Source organism: Prionailurus viverrinus, chromosome B1, assembly GCF_022837055.1.
Source record: "Prionailurus viverrinus isolate Anna chromosome B1, UM_Priviv_1.0, whole genome shotgun sequence".
Lineage (NCBI taxonomy): Eukaryota > Metazoa > Chordata > Mammalia > Carnivora > Felidae > Prionailurus > Prionailurus viverrinus.
The window spans coordinates 46,394,820-46,415,308 of NC_062564.1; the positions used below are offsets into that span (position 1 = coordinate 46,394,820).

Genomic DNA, 20,489 nt, shown 5'->3' on the forward strand with positions numbered 1-20,489 from the left:
CCCCCGCCCATCCAACAGCCGAAATCCCAAAGGGAACCGGTTCCTGCCAGGGAACTTGCTCGCTCCGTGCAAACACCCAACTCTGCGCTTCTGCGGAGCCAAACCTCCGGCAGCGGATCTGACTCCCTCCCGCTGCCACAGGGCCCCTCCTGAAGTGGATCACCTAAGGAGAAGCGATCTAAGCCTGCCCCTCCTGCCCCCGAGCACCTTGCCTACCCACCCCAGCTAATACGCCAGATCCCCAGCATCACAAGCCTGGCAGGGTGCAAGTAGCCCAGACGAGCCACACCACCCCACAGTGAATCCCACCCCTAGGAGAGGGAAAGAGAAGGCACACACCAGTCTGACTGTGGCCCCAGCGGTGGGCTGGGGGCAGACATCAGGTCTGACTGCGCCCCGCCCACCAACTCCAGTTATACACCACAGCACAGGGGAAGTGCCCTGCAGGTCCTCACCACGCCAGGGACTATCCAAAATGACCAAGCGGAAGAACTCCCCTCAGAAGAATCTCCAGGAAATAACAACAGCTAATGAGCTGATCAAAAAGGATTTAAATAATATAACAAAAAGTGAATTTAGAATAATAGTCATAAAATTAATCGCTGGGCTTGAAAACAGTATACAGGACAGCAGAGAATCTCTTGCTACAGAGATCAAGGGACTAAAGAACAGTCATGAGGACCTGAAAAACGCTTTAAACAAAATGCATAACAAAATGGAAACCACCACAGCTCGGCTTGAAGAGGTAGAGGAGAGAATAGGTGAAGTAGAAGATAAAGTTATGGAAAAAGAGGAAGCTGAGAAAAAGAGAGATAAAAAAATCCAGGAGTATGAGGGGAAAATTAGAGAATTAAGTGATAAACTAAAAAGAAATAATATACGCATAATTGGTATCCCAGAGGAGGAAGAGAGAGGGAAAGGTGCTGAAGGGGTACTTGAAGAAATCATAGCTGAGAACTTCCCTGAACTGGGGAAGGAAAAAGGCATTGAAATCCAAGAGGCACAGAGAACTCCCTTCAGACGTAACTTGAATCGATCTTCTGCAAGACATATCATAGTGAAACTGGCAAAATACAAGGATAAAGAGAAAATTCTGAAAGCAGCAAGGGGTAAACGTGCCCTCACATATAAAGGGAGACCTATAAGACTCGTGACTGATCTCTCTTTTGAAACTTGGCAGGCCAGAAAGAATTGGCACGAGATTTTCAGGGTGCTAGACAGAAAAAATATGCAGCCAAGAATCCTTTATCCAGCAAGTCTGTCATTTAGAATAGAAGGAGAGATAAAGGTCTTCCCAAACAAACAAAAACTGAAGGAATTTGTCACCACTAAGCCAGCCCTACAAGAGATCCTAAGGGGGACCCTGTGAGACAAAGTCCCAGAGACATCACTACAAGCATAAAACATACAGACATCACAATGACTCTAAACCCGTATCTTTCTATAATAACACTGAATGTAAATGGATTAAATGCGCCAACCAAAAGACATAGGGTATCAGAATGGATAAAAAAACAAGACCCATCTATTTGCTGTCTACAAGAGACTCATTTTAGACCTGAGGACACCTTCAGATTGAGAGTGAGGGGATGGAGAACTATTTATCATGCGACTGGAAGCCAAAAGAAAGCTGGAGTAGCCATACTTAGACAAACTAGACTTTAAATTAAAGGCTGTAACAAGAGATGAAGAAGGACATTATATAATAGTTACAGGGTCTATCCATCAGGAAGAGCTAACAATTATAAATGTCTATGCACCAAATACCGGAACCCCCAAATATATAAAACAATTACTCATAAACATAAGCAACCTTACTGATAAGAATGTGGTAATTGCAGGGGACTTTAATACACCACTTACAGAAATGGATAGATCATCTAGACACACGGTCAATAAAGAAACAAGGGCCCTGAATGAGACATTGGATCAGATGGACTTGACAGATATATTTAGAACTCTGCATCCCAAAGCAACAGAATATACTTTCTTCTCGAGTGCACATGGAACATTTTCCAAGATAGATCATATACTGGGTCACAAAACAGCCCTTCATAAGTTTACAAGAATTGAAATTATACCATGCTTACTTTCAGACCACAATGCTATGAAGCTTGAAATCAACCACAGAAAAAAGTCTGGAAAACCTCCAAAAGCATTGAGGTTAAAGAACACCCTACTAACGAATGAGTGGGTCAACCAGACAATTAGAGAAGAAATTAAAAAATATATGGAAACAAACGAAAATGAAAATACAACAATCCAAACGCTTTGGGACACAGCAAAGGCAGTCCTGAGAGGAAAATACATTGCAATCCAGGCCTATCTCAAGAAACAAGAAAAATCCCAAATACAAAATCTAAAAGCACACCTAAAGGAACTAGAAGCAGAACAGCAAAGGCAGCCTAAGCCCAGCAGAAGAAGAGAAATAATAAAGATCAGAGCAGAAATAAACAATATAGAAACTAAAAAAACTGTAGAGCAGATCAACGAAACCAAGAGTTGGTTTTTTGAAAAAATAAACAAAATTGACAAACCTCTAGCCAGGCTTCTCAAAAAGAAAAGGGAGATGACCCAAATAGATAAAATCATGAATGAAAATGGAATTATTACAACCAATCCCTCAGAGATACAAACAATTATCAGGGAATACTATGAAAAATTATTTGCCAACAAATTGGACAACCTGGAAGAAATGGACAAATTCCTGAACACCCACACTCTTCCAAAACTCAATCAGGAGGAAATAGAAAGCTTGAACAGACCCATAACCAGTGAAGAAATTGAATCGGTTATCAAAAATCTCCCAACAAATAAGAGTCCAGGACCAGATGGCTTCCCAGGGGAGTTCTACCAGACGTTTAAAGCAGAGATAATACCTATCCTTCTCAAGCTATTCCAAGAAATAGAAAGGGAAGGAAAACTTCCAGACTCATTCTATGAAGCCAGTATTACTTTGATTCCTAAACCAGACAGAGACCCAGTAAAAAAAGAGAACTACAGGCAAATATCCCCGATGAATATGGATGCAAAAATTCTCAATAAGATACTAGCAAATCGAATACAACGGCATATAAAAAGAATTATTCACCATGATCAAGTGGGATTCATTCCTGGGATGCAGGGCTGGTTCAACATTCGCAAATCAATCAACGTGATACATCACATTAACAAAAAAAAAGAGAAGAACCATATGATCCTGTCAATCGATGCAGAAAAGGCCTTCGACAAAATCCAGCACCCTTTCTTAATAAAAACCCTTGAAAAAGTCGGGATAGAAGGAACATACTTAAAGATCATAAAAGCCATTTATGAAAAGCCCACAGCTAACATCATCCTCAACGGGGAAAAACTGAGAGCTTTTTCCCTGAGATCAGGAACACGACAAGGATGCCCACTCTCACCGCTGCTGTTTAACATAGTGCTGGAAGTTCTAGCATCAGCAATCAGACAACAAAAGGAAATCAAAGGCATCAAAATTGGCAAAGATGAAGTCAAGCTTTCGCTTTTTGCAGATGACATGATATTATACATGGAAAATCCGATAGACTCCACCAAAAGTCTGCTAGAACTGATACAGGAATTCAGCAAAGTTGCAGGATACAAAATCGATGTACAGAAATCAGTTGCATTCTTATACACTAACAATGAAGCAACAGAAAGACAAATAAAGAAACTGATCCCATTCACAATTGCACCAAGAAGCATGAAATACCTAGGAATAAATCTAACCAAAGATGTAAAGGATCTGTATGCTGAAAACTATAGAAAGCTTATGAAGGAAATTGAAGAAGATTTAAAGAAATGGAAAGACATTCCTTGCTCATGGATTGGAAAAATAAATATTGTCAAAATGTCAATACTACCCAAAGCTATCTACACATTCAATGCAATCCCAATCAAAATTGCACCAGCATTCTTCTCGAAACTAGAACAAGCAATCCTAAAATTCATATGGAACCACAAAAGGCCCCGAATAGCCAAAGGAATTTTGAAGAAGAAGACCAAAGCAGGAGGCATCACAATCCCAGACTTTAGCCTCTACTACAAAGCTGTCATCATCAAGACAGCATGGTATTGGCACCAAAACAGACACATAGACCAATGGAATAGAATAGAAACCCCAGAACTAGACCCACAAACGTATGGCCAACTCATCTTTGACAAAGCAGGAAAGAACATCCAATGGAAAAAAGACAGCCTCTTTAACAAATGGTGCTGGGAGAACTGGACAGCAACATGCAGAAGGTTGAAACTAGACCACTTTCTCACACCATTCACAAAAATAAACTCAAAATGGATAAAGGACCTAAATGTGAGACAGGAAACCATCAAAACCTTAGAGGAGAAAGCAGGAAAAGACCTCTCTGACCTCAGCCGTAGCAATCTCTTCCTCGACACATCCCCAAAGGCAAGGGAATTAAAAGCAAAAGTGAATTACTGGGACCTTATGAAGATAAAAAGCTTCTGCACAGCCAAGGAAACAACCAACAAAACTAAAAGGCAACCAACGGAATGGGAAAAGATATTCGCAAATGACATATCGGACAAAGGGCTAGTATCCAAAATCTATAAAGAGCTCACCAAACTCCACACCCGAAAAACAAATAACCCAGTGAAGAAATGGGCAGAAAACATGAATAGACACTTCTCTAAAGAAGACATCCGGATGGCCAACAGGCACATGAAAAGATGTTCAGCGTCGCTCCTTATCAGGGAAATACAAATCAAAACCACACTCAGGTATCACCTCACGCCAGTCAGAGTGGCCAAAATGAACAAATCCGGAGACTATAGATGCTGGAGAGGATGTGGAGAAACGGGAACCCTCTTGCACTGTTGGTGGGAATGCAAATTGGTGCAGCCGCTCTGGAAAGCAGTGTGGAGGTTCCTCAGAAAATTAAAAATAGACCTACCCTATGACCCAGCAATAGCACTGCTAGGAATTTATCCAAGGGATACAGGAGCACTGATGCATAGGGCCACTTGTACCCCAATGTTCATAGCAGCACTCTCAACAATAGCCAAATTATGGAAAGAGCCTAAATGTCCATCAACTGATGAATGGATAAAGAAATTGTGGTTTATATACACAATGGAATATTATGTGGCAATGAGAAAAAATGAAATATGGCCTTTTGTAGCAACGTGGATGGAACTGGAGAGTGTGATGCTAAGTGAAATAAGCCATACAGAGAAAGACAGATACCATATGGTTTCACTCTTATGTGGATCCTGAGAAACTTCACAGGAACCCATGGGGGAGGGGAAGGAAAAAAAAAAGAGGTTAGAATGGGAGAGAGCCAAAGCATAAGAGACTTAAAAACTGAGAACAAACTGAGGGTTGATGGGGGGTGGGAGGGAGGAGAGGGTGGGTGATGGGTATTGAGGAGGGCACCTTTTGGGATGAGCACTGGGTGTTGTATGGAAACCAATTTGTCAATAAATTTCAGGAAAAAAAAAAGAAAGGATAAGAACCACATGATCCTCTCAATAGATGCTGAAAAAGCATTTGACAAAATATAATATCTTTTCCTGATGAAAACCCTCAAGAAAGTAGGAATAGATAGAAGGATCATACCTCAAGATCATAAAGGCAGTATATGAAAGACCACGCTAATATCATCCTCAATGGGGAAAAACTGAGAGCTTTCCCCCTAAGGTCAGGAATATGATAAGGATGTCCACGCTCACCACTGTTATTCAACATCGTGTTGGAATTCCTAGCTTCTGCAATCAGACAACACAAAGGAATAAAAAGCACCTAATCAACAAGGAGGAAGCCAAACTTTGGAAGACACAAGAAAATGGAAAAACATTCTATGCTCATGGATTGGAAGAACAAATATTGTTAAAATGTCGATACTACCCAAAACAATGTACATATTCATTTCAACCCTTATCAAAATAACACCAGCATTCTTCACGGAGCTAGAAAAAACAATCCTAAAATTTGTATGGAACCAGAAAAGACCCTAAATAGCCAAAGCAATCCTGAAAAAGAAAGCCAAAGCAGGAGGCATCACAATTACGGACTTCAAGCTGTATTACAAAGCTGTACTCAAGACACTATGGTACTAGCACAAGAACAGACACATAGATCAATACAACAGAATAGAGAGCCCAGAAATAGACCCACAAATATAGTTAACTAAACTGACAAAGGTAGAAAGAATAGCCAATGGAAAAAAAGACTGTCTCTTCAGCAAATGGTGTTGGGAAAACTGGACAGAGACATGCAGAAGAATGAACCTGGACCACTTTCATACACCATACACAAAAATAAACTCAAAATGGATGAAAGACCTAAACATAAGACAGGAAACCATCTAAATCCTAGAGGATAAAAGAGGTGACAACCTCTTTGACCTCAGCCACAGCAACTTGACTTGTCTACAGAGGCAAGGGAAACAAAAGCAAAAATGAACTATCGGGACCTCATTAAGATAAAAAGCTTCTGCACAGGGAAGGAAAAAAACAGCAAAACTAAAAGGCAAAGGACAGAATAGGAGAAGATCTTTGCAAATGACATATTAAATAAAGGATTAGTATCCAAAATCTATAAAGAACTTATCAAACTCAACAACCAAAAAACAAATAAGTCAGTGAAGAAATGGGCAAAAGACATGAACAGACACTTTTCCAAAGAAGACATTCAAATGACTAACAGACATGAAAAAAATGCTCAACATCATTCATAATCAACAAATCAAAACCACAATGAGATAACATCTCACACCTGTTAGAATGGCTAAAATTAACAACTTGGGCAATGACAGATGTTGGCAAGGATGTAGAGAAAGGGGAACTCTTGCACTGCTAGTGGGGATGCAATCTGGTGCAGCCACTCTGGAAAACAGTATGGAGGTTCCTCAAAAAATTAAAGTTAGAACTACCCTACAACCCAGCAATTGCACTACTAGGTATATATCAAGAGGATAGAGGAGTGCTGATTCAAAGGGGCACATGCACCCCAATGTTTATAACAACACTGTTGACAATAGCCAAATTATGGAAAGAACCCAAAAAATGCCTATTTACTGATGAATGGATAGAAAAGATGTGGTATGTATATATATATATATATTCTTGTCACTTTGGAAAAGTGTCTGTCCATGTCTTTATACATATATATATAAAGGAATATAATATATAATAATATATAATCTATATATAATAATATATATAATATAATATATTATATATATTATTATAATATTATTAATAATTATATATTATATAATTATATAATATACATTATATTATTATATATATTATATTATATATATATATAAAGGAATATTACTTGGTGATCAAATCTTGCCATTTGCAACAACATGGAGGGAACTAGAGTGTATTATGCTAAGCGAAATAAGTCAGAGAAATACAAATATATGGTTTTACTCATGTGGAATTTAAGATACAAAACAGATGAACATAAGGGAAGGGAAGCAAAAATAACATAAAAATAGAGAGGGAGACAAACCACAAGAAACTCTTAAATTCAGAGAAAAAGTGAGGATTTCTAGAGGTTGTTGGGTAGAGAGAAGGGCTAAATGGGAGAGGTACATTAAGGACGACAATTCTTGGGGTGAGCACTGGGTGTTATATGTAAGTGGTAAATCACTAAATTTTATTCCTGAAATTGCTAGTATGTTATACGTTACCTAACTTGGATTTAAATTTTAAAAATATCTTAAAAGACATTTATGTAGTAATAAAATATTTTATATTTATCCATGTCATAATCATTTTAAGTGCCTTTTTCTTTGTTTGAAAATCACATTTCTATGGCATATCATTTTTTCTTCTCCCTGAAGGACTTCCTTTGAAGTATCTATAGTAGTAGTCTTCTGGTGGTAATTTCTTTTAGCTTTGGCATGTCTAAATATATTGTTTTGCCATTGTTTTTGAAAGAAAATTGTGCTGGGTATAAAATTCTAGGTTAATAGATAGCTTGCTTTTTCTCTCTCTCTCTTTCTTTCTTTTTTAAAAGACGTTGCTTTACTGCTATCTCACTTATACTGCCTCCAATGTGAAATCTGCAGTCATCCTTACCTTTGTTATTTTTCATATAACATCATTTTTCTCTGATTCATTTTAAAACTTTCTTTGTATCACTGGTTTTCTGCTATTTGATGATGATCTGTTTCAGTTTACTTTTATTCATGTTTCTTGTCTTGGCATTTATTAAGCTTCTTGGATCTATGTGTCTGTAGTTTTCATAAAATTTGGAAAACTTGGGCCATATTTTTTTAATTATGTTTCTTCTGCTTGCCCACCTACCCACCTGTTCTCTCTTTGGTGAAATTTGATTATAGTATAGTAGATTGCTTGAAGTATTTCACAACTAACTGATGGTCTGTTTATTATTTTTTCTTAATATTATCTTTTGTCTGTTTCAATTTTAATAACTTCTATTTTATGTATTTAAATTTACTGATATTTTTTTCCTGGAATGTCTGATTTGCTATTAATCCTGTCCTATGTATATTTTATTTCACACATTAAACTTTTTAATGTTTATAAATCTATTATGAGTTTTTATTTTATCTTCCATGACTCTATTTAACTCCTAGAACATATGGAATGCAGAGGCCCCTCGGTGGTTCAGTCAGTTAAGTGTCCAATTCTTGATTTTGACTCAGATCATGATCTCATGGTTCTTGTCACTTCATCTTGTCCAGAAGTAGAAATATTTGGCATGTGGGGTTTTTTTTAGCAATATATATTTATTTTATTCTTCCTGACCATAGACATTAGGGCAGAGAAGGGAGTTGAGAGTTTCCTTTACTGTGTAACTACACTTTTTGTCCATAATTTGAACTTCCTACAGTCCTCTCTACCAGCACAGATAGGTTCTAGGGCAAATGTTTGTGTTCTTGTGTACTAAGCCAACAACTTAGGGAATGCAGGCATTCTCTCTCAGTGCATTTTCAAATTACTTAAGTAACTCCATTATAAATAGTAAATCTATTCTTTGAGTTAGGTGGCACTGTAAAACATCATTAATTCTTAAGAAGATGCTTTCTTCTCAACTTTCTTAAACATAAAATACATTTGTAGTCAGCCTAGTTTCATGAAGAGAGGACTAAGCTTTACATAACACTTAGTCTATCCTTCGTTCACCTCTTCTCAGTTACGAAACTTGTTCTGACAGCAAACCTATGTGTGACATAACAGGGACATGGACAAAACATAAGTTGTGATTAGAACAATTCATTCACTGAACTTCCCAATGGGCAAGAAGCCACTGTTTTGCTAAGTAAAATAACTCTTGAGCCTACTGAACACAAAAAGGTATCCAGGAAACCTACATGGAAACTTACCAGAACCTGATGTTAGCTCTTTTCCTGGAAGCTGATTATATAGTCAATATGAATCTATCAACTCTTGGGAAACATTAAGTTTGCCATATGATAGCATAATACATTTTCATATATTCTTTTCACTTTAAAAATAACCCTGGTAGGGGCACCTGGGTAGTTCAGTTGGTTAAGCATCTGACTCTAGTTTCAGCTCAGGTCATGATCTCACAGTTCATTAGTTCGAGCCCAGCATCAGGCTCCACACTGATAGTGAGGAACATGCTTTGAATACTCTCTCTCCCTCTTCTCTGTCTCTCTCTTTCTCTTTCTTTCTCCCTCTCTCAAAATAAATAAATAAAACATTTTTTAATTAAAAAAATAAAAAATGAAAATAACCCTAGTATTATTATCCTTAGTTTACACATAAAGAAAACAGTTTGGAAAAAGCAAGCAGTGATCCTAGTATCATATAGCTAGAAAGTGGCAATATATATTTTGATCCCTAAAATCCAGTCAGACTTCAAATTTCTTGGTCTTTCTGCTGTTATCACGGTGCCTTCAAGAAGAATGTAACCTTGACTCAAATCAGATGGTTCAGTATTTCACTAGCAGGCATGGAAATTTTGTCCCACATGGATATTTTACATTGCATAATTATAATTTTTCTTATTATGATTGATTAAAGCTCAGAAATTATCTTGACAGTGATTTATTTAAAATATTTTTGGCTATTTACTGTGTCTAGCAAACTTTCTGAGGAAAAGATTGTCATGGCTTTAGTTGCAACCCATGATCTGAAAATATGCCATTCCAGAAACCACTACAATTTTAGGGATGATATGCATAGAAACCCAAAAACAGAAGAAACAGAGTTTTGTCCATGTGACTGATTTCCTTTGTATAAATGAACTTCTGTGCTGGAGATAAGGATATTTTCAACAATCTCACAAATTAATCAAATGTCAAATCTAGGCAAAGTAGGGTAAAATATATCAATATGGCATTATAAGAGGATTTCATAAAATAAACAGAGTATTATGTATGTTCTTTAAAGTCTTTTGTTTTTCTAAAAGTAAACCAGATCATGTAGACGGAGAGAGTCTAAAAATCCAGATTTAATTCTAACAGTGCTTTTGAGCATGTTTGTGACTCCAGACAAGTCGCTTACCTGGTTGATGTCCTTCATTTTAATGGGGAAAATTGGGATCAGAGAGGTTAAATGGTGTCTTTTAACTTTATTATTCTGGTTTCTTATGGTAAAATAAAAATCCTCTCAGTATATAAATCCAAGAAACCAACCTTGATGATGTCACATTCTGCAATAGGTACCAAAGCCGTTCCTGTAAGTAGGGAGCTTATTGAGTTCCAACATGTAGGCAACTTTCAACTGATTGTCAGAAATATGTAGAATTTACTTTACTCCACATTTTTAGCCAGACTATCTATTCAAGAGCATCTAAGCATAATAATTGAATGTTTAGGTCAGTTATTAACAAAATACAGAAACCAAGCAGGGCTTCAACTATGTATGACTCAATTACTGAAAAGAAATGTGCTCTAGACTTAACCTGTTCTAAGTCACTCTAGCATTCTGATACATTCCTATATCATTTCTTCCTGTCTTCTACGCCTTCAAATATCCTGTTATACATAATTTCCAGAGCCAAGAAGGATTCTGAATGAGTATATAATCTTGATTCTTACATAGAATATCCATTATGTAAACACCAGACATGCATATGGCAAACACATGGTGATATTCTCTATCTTAAAATTTTCTCTGCCAAACACTGGCTAATCTCTGTTCTCCACTCATCAGTTTAGCAAGAGACTGAGAACACAAGCAAACAAATAAGCAAAACAAAACAAAACCTCTAATGGAAGGCCATCTAAAAAACCAACAAGGAAATAAGTTCCAAAAATAGTGTATTATCAAAAGCAAAATAAAGAATACAGCATTCAGGCGACTGCTTCTAAGAACAGACAACTCACTTGCAATCCTTGCTTGTAAACATCATTTTTCAGTCTCTATAGAGTAGCTATTATGTGGAATGCACTGTACTCTTTGTTACATAGAAGAAACAATGGTCTGAGACCCTAAGTAACTTACCACATAAAAGACGAGAGAGACCTTTACGTGCCTTATTAATAAGAACAAAATGTGATAAAGGAAAAGTGGCAAAAAGTATTATCTAATGTGTGATAACTTAATGTACGTGATAAAAAAATTTAAGCCAGAGTCAGGCGACAATTATTCAATAAATCAATGGCTTGAAACTATAACAGTTCATCAAAATTGCCTGAGGATATTTTCTAAAATATCAGTGTCTAGGCCTAACACTCAAAATTTCTGCCTCGGTTGGACTAGGGTGAGACTGTATTTTATAAAGGCTTCACAGGGTATGCTAATATGCAGACAGGATGGAGGATCAATGCATTAAACATGCTTTCCATCCCTACCAGAAACCAGATGTTGCACATCCAATACATGGTAAAGATGAATAAATTCTGGTCCCTCTTATAAAGGTAATCATACTCTAATGGAGATTCTTGTGCAGTTACTAAAGTTGAATGACTGGACCATTATGAACTTGAAGGGAGAATTCACACGGAATAACACAAAGCTCTATCTTCTACAGTGACTTGATTTCAAAAGAAAAAGATAAGGGCCGCCTGGGTGGCTCAGTCGGTTCAGCGTCTGACTTAGTTCAGATCATGATCTCATGGTTTGGGATTTTGAGCCCCGCACCAGGCTCTGTGCTGAAGGCTCAGAGCCTGGAACCCGCTTCAGATTCTGTGTCTCCCTCTCTCTCTGCCTCTACCCTGCTCATGCTTTGTCTCTCTCTGTCTCTCAAAAATAAATTAAAAAATTTTAAAGATAAAAGGTAAGCGGCCATTGCATCTATGGATCATCTGAGACCGGAAGGGAGATTGCACATTTGCAACAATTAAAATCAAAATTTAAGAATATCACAACATACTAGAAAATAAAACAAATCTTAAGAAAATCGAATAGATCTAAGACAACAAGTCTAAGATCATACATACATTTGGGTCCCAGCAGTCAACTGCATAAGTACGTGACAGGTGAGTCATTGCTTAGCAAACCCTAGGGAGTCAATGATGAACTCATGTGGAGTCAACTAAGGGTTGAGGTTACCAAAAATAAATTAAAAAAAACCCCATAAGTTACATTATGAATTAATAGAACCATAAAATGTAAAATTAATGTTGGCATAATGTCACTCTATCTTGTCAGACTAAACCTAGACTAAAGCCTTCTATTCATGCCCTCATTCATGAAAAAATATATAGATAAATGTGAGAAAAGCAAATGTAAATTAACCAAGGTAGTGAAGAGTTTGGCACCCTAAATTGGGAGTATTCTTTGAGAATACTCAAAGAACTGGGGTAGAAATGCAAGTGTTAGGATTCTTTTTGCTGAGTGTAACAGAATGCTCAACTAAAAGTGGCTTAAACTATCATAGACTAAACATTTGTATCCCCCCAAATTCATATGTTAAAGCCGTAACCTCTAATGTGATAGTAAATCAGGTAGGGCCTCCAGGCCCTAATTAGGTTTAGATAAGACCAGGAGGACGGAGACTCCATAATGGGATTTGTGTACTTTTAAGAACAGGAAGAGACCAGAACTCTCTCCTCTGTGTGAGAACACAGAAGGTGGCTGTCTGCAAATCAGGAAGAGGGTTCTTGTCAGAACCTGACTACCCTAGCACTCTGATCTCAGACTGCCAATCTCCAGAACTGTTAAAAAATAAATTTCTGTTAAGTCACCAATCTGTTATTTTATTATAGCAACCCAAGCTGATGACAAGAATGTTGTTTCACTATCTCAGAAAACAAGAAGTGTAGAATAGAAGTTGGTAGGGGCACCTGGGTGGCCCAGTTGGTTGAGCATCCGGCTTCAGCTCGGGTCATGATCTCACAGTTTGTGGGTTCGAGCCCTATGTCAGCTCTGCGCTGACATCTCAGAGCCTGGTGCCTGTTTCAGATTCTGTGTCTCCCTCTCTCTCTGCTCCTCCCCCTGCTCATGCTCTGTCTCTCTCTCTCCTTCAAAAATAAATAAAAATATTAAAAAAATTTTTTTAAAGAATAGAAGTTGGTAGTTCAAGCATTGTTTCAGTTGTCATGATGTTACCAAGGACCCGAATTCATTCTATCATTCTGCTCCATTATCCTCAACCTTTTGTTTTTCATGCTTGACCCCTCATGATGGCAAGATGGCTCCTGCATTTTTCCTTCACACACACATATCCAAATCCAGAAGGTGGTTTTCTTGATTTGTGCCTTTATTTTTTTAACTGGGAAATAATAGTGCCCTCGTCAGAACTTGTCACATACCTACCCTAGAATAATCTGATCTGAGGGAACAAAACAACCATGACCAGCTCAACATGAATCATGAAACATGAACAATCATGAATCATTTCCAAGGACTGGGAAGTTCTTAAATATTGATGCAACCCAATATCTAAATAAAGTTAGGGGGCAATAAGGAATGGTTGTTGGGCCAGAAATCAAAGTATTTGTGTGTGTGTGTGTGTGTGTGTGTGTGTGATGTTACAGAGAGGATGGGCCACTCTGTTACAAAGAGGATAGTCCCAATAGCTGTCTTACAACATTTTGGTGAAACGTAAATGTGCCTTATTTAGTATAAGTTCAAAAGGTAGATCTAAGACCAATGGGAAAAACCCACAGAGAAAAAGAGCATTTTTCATACAGTTGTATAAAAGTTCCTAAAGAATTTTCAGATTTGCTTTCCTCAATGATGGACAAAGATGGGGAAATTCAAGCATCAGAAGTTTTGTTGGTTGAAAAGATCTTTAAAGTCTCTTTAAAGTCTATACTTCCAGAAATGGGTCTAACAGAAATATAAATAGATTTTTTTTAACCAATAGTATATGAGGTCTACATAGGTTTAAAAGAAGCATCACAAATTCTTCCTTTTTAAAAATACTTTGCATTAATTTCTTCTTGCTGCTATAACGAATCATGGCAAATTTCATGGCTTGAAAACAACACAAATTTATATTCTTACAGTTTTTTTGAGGTCAGAAATCCAAAATAAGCCAGCAAGAATGTGTTCCTTCAGGAGGCTCTAGGGAATAATCTATTTCTTTGCCTTTTCCAGCTTGTAGAAGATGTTCATACTCCTGGCTTGCGGCTCCACATCACTTTCTTTCACCACCTCTCCTTCCCCCCATCGCTTCCTGTGTCAAAAAATCTCCCTTGACTCCTACCCTCCTGCCTCCCTCTTATAAGGACTCTTGTGATTACCTTGGAACCATCCAGGTAATTTCCCATCTCAAGTTCCTTAATTTAACTACATGTGCACATTCCCTTTGCCATGTAAGGTAACCTAGTCACAGATTTTTGGAGATTAGGACTTTGACATTTTGGGAGGGCCATTATTCAACTTACCATACATTTCAACTGATTTTGTTTTCATTTCATCTGTTTACAATAGACTAAAAACTCTTCACCCCAGAAAACAAACATTAAAACCACACTGATTTAAGGAATAGAGCTAACATATATTATGAGATTTTCTATTTAGAGTAATACAGATACACTAGACTGGTTATAAAATAAATAAGACACTAGAGAAACTGTATTTCTGGATTAATAATGTAACATACAACTTTGTGAACATATTTTCCTTCCTTGGGCCAATTTGAAAGATTAAATATCAAGAAAATGAGTTCTATGAGCAATAGCATGGAGCAGATATTTCAAATGTCTACAATGTGAGGTTGAACATTGAACCTACAATGAACCTACAATGTGAGGTTGAAATTTTCATTTTTCATTGGTCAAACACAATTGAATACAACTAATTCCATATAACTCAATATTATAATTCTTTATATAAGCATATTCTATAATATTTTATTATATTGAAAACATACAGAAAAAAAGCACTATTATGATGGACACCCATATAGCTTTCACCTAGATTTGTAAAATATTGTATTAACAAAATGATATATTTCCTTTTGATTATTTTTAAATAACTAGAATAATAAAGCTGAAGCCCTTGTTTACCCTTCCTCCAATCCCAGCCTTTTTTGGGGAGCTAGGAAATATTCTTTGTGGATTTTAGTGCTCCCTAACTGGATACAATTTTATCTTTTTTTCTATGAAAACAAAATCAATGTGTACCTTTTTCTGGTTCATTGAGCCACTCAATTTTTTTCATATGGGTTTAATCAGATGCCACTCAAAAAAAACCTGAATAACAGGGCACCTGGGCGGCTCAGTCGGTTAAGCACCGACTTTGGTTCAGGTCATGATTTCGAGGTTCATGAGTTCGAGTTCCTCATCGGGCTCTGTGCTGATAGCTTGGAGCATGGAGCCTGCTTCGGATTCTGTGTCTCCCTCTCTCTCTCTGCTCCTTCCCCACTCATGCTCTGTCTCTCTCTGTCTCTCAAAGATAAATAAACATTAAAAATTAAAAAAAAAAACCTTAATAACATTCTATTGTATATAAAGGATAGGAGGGGTGAAAGTAATTTTGAAGCATTCTGAAAGTAATCTGATTGGCTACTCACACTGATCCAAACCACTCAACCATCTTTGGACAGGTGTTCTCAAAAAGTCTGTGAAGGAAGGTTTAATGGTAGAATGAGAATCCTATCCCTATAAGATGATGATACAATTGATCTAAACTCATTAATTTAATTTGATTTTTCTCATTATTGGTTTTGTGCTTATGCAGATTCTCTTTTTATTCCTCTTGTCTATTATGTATTCAACACACATTTGTGAGATTGTCTGCCCTTCTTGGTCATGCCACTTGGGGCATCAGCTCTGAAATACACAATATTTCCTCAATACAAATGGGAAAATCACTCATGAATATTAAGAGAAAACATTCAAGGGGCTCTGAAAAACATCAAGTAGTTGGGGTTTTCATGATTGAATCCGCAATAGAGCTGCTCATTTACAGATGTGTGTCTGTGTGTGTCTGTGTGTGTCTGTGTGTGTGTCCGTGCGTCTGTAAGTACAACTGCAGAATTAGAGGTAGAATTTTTTAAAATAAAAATTTATTGGACTGTAGGAAATATCTACCCCCAGGGAAGGAATAGTTCAAATATTCTTTTTAATCTACAATTTTGATTAAAGTTCACATCATTGCCTTATGTCCATGTGCAAGTAGCCATTTCATCCTGAATTACGCTGGCAGCCTTCAAAATTTAGTGGAGGATAGTGAGTTTCTTCTGGAAATAAATGAAAAACTGAAGTTCCTAATGAAGGATATTTTAGTTGGAGTTCAAAAGACTGCAAACTCTCATTTTGGCATTTGAAGTCTACAGACTTTTTTTTTTTCCCAAACCTTCCTTACAAGAAACCCCTGCTTTTCAATTGTTATAAAAAGAATTTCAAAGGTCAGTAAGAGAATTGGTTTTGAAGTATAGATAGACAAAGAAGAATGTTTGATTACTTGTGTTTTAATATCCACTTTTTAACCAGATTTGGGGTGGGAGGAAATGGTGATAGGGACTTCTGATGTAAAAACACCATTTATTTCCACTGAGATAATTTGAAAACTGCCGAACTAGTTACCATGAAACTTTTCAACGTAATTTGTTGCCAGCACCAGAGCAAAAATGATTGTAGCCTTCACACTCTTGAGATTATATATGTGGGTGTGTTTAAATGCATACAATTCTAATAGGATTGTACACTGGTCTATGTAGAAAAGCTTTCATTTGGCAAGTAATTTGATATATGTCAAAACATTCTGATTGAGTGATTCAGTCTTTAGAATAAGTAGTCATGTAAGGATCTGAGAATGAAGCTTTCCAAAATCTCAGTTATAATCATCCCACTTTCCAAATGCTGACTCCAAAAACCCACCATCCATTGACCTACCGCCTCATCACCTCTCATATCCATCTTTTTCCCATCACCTATCTAAATTCCATGGTCTCTCTAAGCTACCTCGCCCTCCCTAACATCACTTGCTATACAGTGCATCACTATATAGCCCCAATTCAGGACAGAAGCATCAATTCACCCAAATGACAAGGCTATTGGCTATCTTTGGCTCATTTCTGAGTCTCTGCAATTGCCCTCCACCAAAGGGAACCAGATTGCCCAAGATTACATCTCCTCCCCAGAAGGATCTTACTCTCAATGACTGGTTGATGTAGGGGTACAAAGAGCCAGCTTTTTTTTTTTTGCCTCAATCAGATACATCCCTGAAGGACCACCCCAGCTCTGTTCTCCTGCTAGGATCAACTAAAGACTCTTCTCTGTTACAACCTCACTGCATTTCAACTTCTCCCTCTGCTTGATCCTATTTTCCTTACTCCATGCAGGTTTACTCCCCAGATTGCTGCCCTATAAAACACCTGCACACAAATCTCCATGTTGAAATCTGGGATGGAGACTTAAACAGAATGAGCAGTGGAACAAAAGAGTAGATGCTAAAGTCAGATTTTGGAATGGGATCATCTGTCTCCAAGTCAGCAATAAGGACCACATCACAGGTGGGAGTGGAATTATGATAGCTTCTGGTGTGTTGCAGGGGTGTGATTGTGGTAAACTTAAGCATGGACAAGAATACACTGAGATACGATGTCTCAAGCATTTGAGAGATACAGGAAGATACTAATCATACACACTGTAGAATTGGACACCTGTTACAAGGGGTTGTTAAAATACTGTGGAAAGACAGTGAAAGGCCAAGGGTGATTAAATCATCAACATAAGGCAAAATAGTCAAAGTATCCTTGGCAACGTGGAAAGAATCTCTCACTTGCTACAGCTGGAGGGAATAAAAGAAAACTAAAGATCAGATCCAGGACTTAATTGGCAGTGGAATGCCACATAAGCTTGAGTGCTACAACCTGAAAAGCCTGCTATACCGAAGCTGGGGCCCAGATAGACAAGTAATGTGACCCTGAGACTTGAGATGGAAATGTATGAGCATTTGAAAATTTTGAATGCCCAGATTCTGCTGAATATTCTGGGGCTGCAGACATGGCCATTCCTTTCTGTTAAAGGCTAGTGTCCTCTTACTTGACTGGAGGTTAGCTTCCAAGCTCACTAAGTTAGCTGGCAGAATTTATTTCCTTGCACCTGTAGGACTGAGACCTTCAGCCAGAAGTTGCCCTCCATCCGTAAGGGTAGCCTACATCTAATGACTTGTTGATATGGGGGTATAAAGGCTCTTTGCTCCTTTTTCTCAACTGAGACGTCAAGAGTCATTCCAATGTCAGAATCCTGAGGAATCCTGAGGGGCTAGAACTGGGATCAGTTCAGCTGCTCCCTCTCCTCAAATCTGCTTCCCTTACTTTCTTAGTAGTCTTTCCCAAAAGTTCAAAACCAGCTGTATGCAAATGTCTGCCTCTGAGTCTACTTCCCCAGGGAACATAACCTATGACATTTGGCTAAACCATATGCTGGTTGAATACAATGCTCTTCTCACTCCTTGTTATATCCGTGAAGTTGATCATGATGACAAAAAAACACACAGCAGTGCTAACTGGTCCCATTTGGCTTTCATGCTCACTGACCTCAAACAGACCCTCACTGCTGCCCAGAAATCTTACCGTATTTTCTTTGTCTGATGGCTCTTAATGCACTTTTACACTATTTCATGTCTTTCCTTCTCTTTGCAAATCTCCAACATGCCCTCTCCATTCTCACTTTCAGCTGACAATCTTGCTTTTGGTTAATGACAAAACAGAAGCATTAATGATGGAAACCCCACTACTCCTACCATCTTGATTTCTCACCTGCCTGCATTTGTCCTTGTTAGTATTCATACTAGTCCTGCTACTGCCCAGTGCCACTTCCCACACGAGTAAAATTTTGTTCCATTTGCTTTCCTCAACGACACTGCTCCAGAAATTCTGACTTCGCTATCTTATACTGTTTTGCCTCTCTGTTAGATATTCCCCGTATGCACACAACCATAATGCTGTTTTTGTCTCTCAACACCATTTTATCATTCTGTTGCTGCTTAATTTTCTCTTCTTTTTTAAAGCAAAGTTCCTCAAGATGTTTGTCTATATTCCTTCCTTAACTCATCACTTCACATTCCTTCTTCAACCCATTCCAATAAGGCTTTTACCTTCTCCACTTTGTAGAAACTAATCTTTCGAAGGTCATCAATGACCACCATGTTACTAAATCCAACAGACAATACTTAATCTTCATCTTGTAATGTCAGGAGCATTTGATACATTTAAGTACTCTCTCTTTCCTGAAACAATGTATTCACTTGGCTTCCAGGACTCCATATTGTTCTGGATGTCTTTCTACCTCATTGGACACTTACTCTGTTCTACCAATTTTCCCCTCTTCTTCATAATGTCTTACTGTTGGAGCAGCCTAAGATTCAGTTCTTTGACCTCTTCTTTTTTTTTTTTTTTTGATGCTTCCTCCCTCAATAAATTCATCCAATCTTATGGCCCTCAAAACAAGATAAAACCTATTGACTATCATATCAGTATTTTTTACCCAACACTTTCCTCTGAACTCCAGACTCATACATCCAACTACCTGTGCAATATCTACACTTGAATATCTAATATTCATCTCGGATTTCATATGTCCAAACCTAAAGTGCAGTTCTTCACTCCCAAACCTTCTCCAAACCAGTCCACCCATCCACATTAATGGCTACTCCATCTTTCCAATCTAAAAACACTGGAGTTATTATGGAATACACTCATTCATACGGTGTTTTAGTCAGCTTGGGCAACTATTAAAAACTAGTACAGACTGAGTGGCTTATAAACAACAAAAACTTATTTCTCACAGTTCTGGAAGCTGGGAATTCCAAGATCAGGCACCAGTAGATACAGTGTCTGGTGAAAGCCTGCTTCCTTGTTCACATACAACCCTCTTCTTGCAAAGTTCTCACATGGTGGAAGGGGCAAGGAAGTTCTCAGGGATCTCTTTCATTGGGACACTAGCCCTGTTCATGAGAGCTCCACTCTCAATGCCTAATCACCATCCGAATACTCCACCTCCTGAGGTTTAAGGTTTAAAAATATGAATTTTGTGAAGACAGAAATATTCACTCTATGGCACATGCTGTACCCATCCTATCACTAAGTCTGTCAAGTGGTTATTGGGTCTTTATTTTGGAGTGTATCCAGAAGCTGACCACTTTTCTTCTTCTCTGCCACCTGCCTGCTCCAA

At 37.8% G+C, this 20,489-nt stretch overlaps 1 long non-coding RNA gene across 1 annotated transcript; it reads left to right on the top strand.

Annotated features, from left to right (window-relative positions):
* Nucleotides 1-558: 558 nt before the first annotated feature.
* Nucleotides 559-20,178, top strand: LOC125163442 (uncharacterized). Its single transcript, XR_007151465.1, has 3 exons — nt 559-569; nt 11,403-11,409; nt 20,066-20,178. It is a non-coding gene; the product is annotated as an uncharacterized LOC125163442 (long non-coding RNA).
* Nucleotides 20,179-20,489: the final 311 nt, after the last annotated feature.